This window comes from Lotus japonicus, chromosome 3 (assembly GCF_012489685.1).
Source record: "Lotus japonicus ecotype B-129 chromosome 3, LjGifu_v1.2".
Lineage (NCBI taxonomy): Eukaryota > Viridiplantae > Streptophyta > Magnoliopsida > Fabales > Fabaceae > Lotus > Lotus japonicus.
This window is the reverse complement of record NC_080043.1, coordinates 15,535,300-15,539,593: the sequence shown is the minus strand read 5'-3', so window position 1 is coordinate 15,539,593 and position 4,294 is coordinate 15,535,300.

The window sequence follows — 4,294 nt, the reverse complement described above, 5'->3', positions numbered from 1 at the left end:
CTCCAGAAAACCCAATCAATAAATCCCACACCTACCCAGAATCAGAAAACAAATTGGAATAAAACCAACCATATTCAAGAAAGAAAAATCAGTATCAATTTAACTCCATTAAATTCTTTTTACCCAAATCAGAAAACATAAAAACCCTAGACTATTAGATCCAAAATTGACAAGAGGAAACACCTCTTAGCAGTGGTTTGGCCTCGGATTTGAGAAGAGGAGGTCGAAAGCTTCAAGAAATTGCCCTTGATTTTCAGAACGAAGCTCGCCGGAGAAGACACCGGTGGCGGCTAGGGTTTTGTTTCTCCTCTGTTCTATGTAGCTTCTCGCCGCTCCTGAAGGTGGTGGTGCTCGCGGCTCTGGACTGGACAAGGAAGAGGCGTCACGGTGGTGATGGCTGGTGCGTTGTGGATGGAAGTAGAAGAAAATGATGGTGGTGAGAGGGAGTATGCGTGGCTGCTGCAACGTTGAGGAGGTGAGGATGATGGTCTTTTGTTGTTAAGGATGAAGAAGGAATTATGGTGAGGATTATGAGGTGCTGCTCATTGAAAGGGAGAAGGGAATGTGGGTGATGTTGGTTTTGTTCTGCAGGAAAAAGAAAAGGGAACGAAGAAGAAGGAAAAAAAAGGACTAAATTGAAGTTTCAATGTTTCCCCCAATGTTCCAATCCACGTGGCTAGGAGAGATGCACACGTAACGTGCCAAATCATCGTCTCCGTTAACGTTCACTAACGGGAGCAGAGGCAGGGACCAACGTGATCGACGTTTGCCAACTTCAAGGACTACGGGCGACATTTCCTTAGAATAGGGACTAATATGCCCGACACCTACAACTTTAGGGACCAAAGTGACCATTCACCCTAGTTAACGTTTTCTAGCATGTCATAGCTAAATGACCACACATTATAACGATTTGACCTTGGTTATAAGAGCTTCTGAGCTTGACCAGGATTCTAACAGTTTAACTTCGATGGCTCAGTCAATAACTTAGATTGATGAAAGCTTTATCTTTTCTTGGATTGATACATGTGATATAGCCATGGTATTGGACTAGTTGTCATGGGCCGGACATGATGGCTTCATTCCTTCTAGTCGTTTTGGCCAATCAAAACATTGGGAAATAAAAGAAATATGTATTTCCTCTCTAAAAAGGATTTACACGTCTCTTTCTATAGTTGTCTAAATGGTCCATGATGATTACTTAACTCAACCTCAATGGTCTAATATGATTATTAATTTATAAATTAATTAATAAACAAAATATGAGAATTATGTTCAACTTATCTTAAATGTGATTGATCTACATGTGACCATGAACTATTTAACCAAACTTTTCCATTAATCATTTATACAATCCTTCTATTATATTCTCATTAGTAAATAGTGGAAGAGAGAGCAAAATCATTTAAGGATATATTCACAATCAAGTATGATTACTCCTTCATAAGTTTGACCTATTATTTTTATTCTCTTTTTCCCTTTAAATTTTATTCCATATATATCATGGCTTTAACTTAATTTGTAGGTCTAACAAAGGAAGAAAAACTAAATTACAATTTGATAAAAAAAAAAACTAGTGAACTTTCAGTTAATGATATATTCAGTCCCCGTAGGATAACTCAAGTGGTAGGAGCTAGGTGACATATGAGTTGGGTAGGGGGAGGTCCAGGGTTCGATTCCTGGCGGGTGCAATTTATCTTTCTGATGTACCAAAAAAAAAAGTTAATGATATATTCACAATCAAGTATAACCAACTCCTAAAGTAATTTTCATCTCAACTTTGACCTATCACTTTTATTCTGTTCTTCCCTTTAATTTTATTCCACATCATGGGTTTAACACTTTAACTTAATTAGTGAGGCCTAACAGAGAAATAAAAACTACAGTTCAAATATGACAAAAAAAATTACCTTCATTATAACATATCTCGTCATTTTTTTTTTGGTTACATATCTCGTCATTTAACCTAATTTATAGTAGCACTTTTATTTATAATACAGTACTGCAATATCATAATAAAAATTAGTTCACTAGCTAGACTATGCCACATACATGAATGCTTATCCTTACTTGCTTCCAATGGCAAAACACAATATTTTATATGTAAAGACAAATAATACACGCGTAAATTAAAAAAAAAACTAACAAAGTTGATTGCTCATCCTTTTCAATTTTCGCGTCACAAATGGTTATTTATTTGAGACATTAAAAAGAAAAACATCAAGTGAAATTAACAAATGGTAAAAAACAAAGACATCATTTTCCATTATTAAGCTAGCACCCAAGACATGAAAGTTGATAACTCATGCAAGGCATGCGTTGGCTCTCAAATATTAATGCTCATAACGCGGGTGGCCACACACAAATATAGAGACACAGCACATTGCATGCAAAAAGCAAAGCTTGCGATTAAAATATACAACCGACCATGGAGTCATGGACCCATCATTTTCACATCTTCATTTGGAACTCTAATATGAAAAGAAAAAAGAAGGAAATAATTAAATAAATGCATGACCTAATCACCTTAATAGAAAGTTCAACTGCCATTATTATATGTTACCCAATGATTTGCGCCATGTTTTGTGTCTTATTTCACTCATGATTTCACAACCCTCTTTTTGAACATAAAGAATAACTAATAGTGTCATAATTTGCATTTTTTTCTTCTCTCTTTTCAATTTCATTACCTTGTGAATGGAACATCGACATCAATTGCTCATAAATTATTTATGTGAAGCACTGTTTTCTTTCTTACTTCACTACCCTGTAATTATTTTTGTCTAGCTTTTATTTTCTGCTCTCATAGTCGACAGCGATGGACATATTTGGTGGGTCACGTAGGATTATATATATTCTTATAATTGTGATTGTCAAGGGTGGGTGGTGTGTGGAAGAGTTCAATTCAGGGATTTTCTCTTCTAAGCGTGGGAAGACCAGAAGACCCCACATGTATAAGAGTTAGAAGGCGGGGAACCAACTTTGAACAGAGAATTTTTTAACTAATTTTCAAAAAGAGTTACGTTTAACAGAATTAAAAGTTTGAAAAAAAAAAAGAATGTTTATTTGAGAATGTAGTATAAAAATATGTTTAAAAAACGAATGGTATTTTAATAAGGGTCGTGGTTAGTGTTAAGAGAAATAAGCAACAACTTAAGGCCCCCAAATTCTTTTCTTACTTAAGCCCCAAAAAAATAAAATTAATTACTAACTATTAATAAATTATAAACAACCAAAGTATAAAAAAATCAGAATTATCTATTTCCTAAATATTAGCCAATTAAAAAAGGAAGTTAGACCAATATATCATTATCTAATCTTATTTAAAAAATAACAAATCTTTCATAAAAAAATATAAAATTCCTATCTCCCAAAAAGAGAATTAATTTTCACAACTATTTGAGTCAGAATATCAATCATCTTCAACAACACTACCGTTGGAAAATTAAGAGATTCCTTCTCTCAAAAAAGAGTATTAACTTTCCCTTAATCTACTGATAAAGGTTTTTTCCTCATTGTTTGTACTGCTTTTGGGTAAACCTTTATGATTCAATCATAGCAAAGCAGATACGGGTTTATCGTCCTCAGGGATTGTGTGAACATCAGTTCCACCAGTTAAACATTGATTTGAGCGGATAAAATGATGTTTGATAAATTGTTTTTGTGATTTTCAATATAAGGAAAGCGGTAAAAGAAGGTTTACATAGATAACAAAGACGAACATGTATTCAGAAATGCATTCACATAATCCTTTGATTGCTTTGAACACAAACACTTATGTAAAGGTTCATTTCACTTACAATGTCAAGAGCTATCCACCTAACTATCTCTAGCTTAGGTGAATCTATCAGTTGGAATTCCTAGACGTAATTCCTTACCATCTAGAAAACCAAAAGGAACATTAAAACTCAAATTCTCTCTCAAAGACATTCACAATAACAAATTTATCCTAAGACAAGGTACCCTAGGCTTGCAAATCTCCGTTGTCACCCCGGAAACTCCTGTAAGAACTCAAAACCCCACCTGTCACGTGGAAGCCCACTATTGTTCCTACCTAAGATAATCTCACCATAAGACAACTAGTTCATTAAGTGGTTTCTCTCTTGAACCGGACCCGCAATTATCTCCCGATCTCATGCTAGTCCATAAAAATCTAACACAAATCAATGATACTTGAAGTGTAGAAAGCAAAACTTTAACACACGGCGTGACCTAAGACATAGGCATTCTACTTTCATTGATCTAAGCATACACCAACTCATATCAACCTCTCGATCTATTTATAAATTAGTGA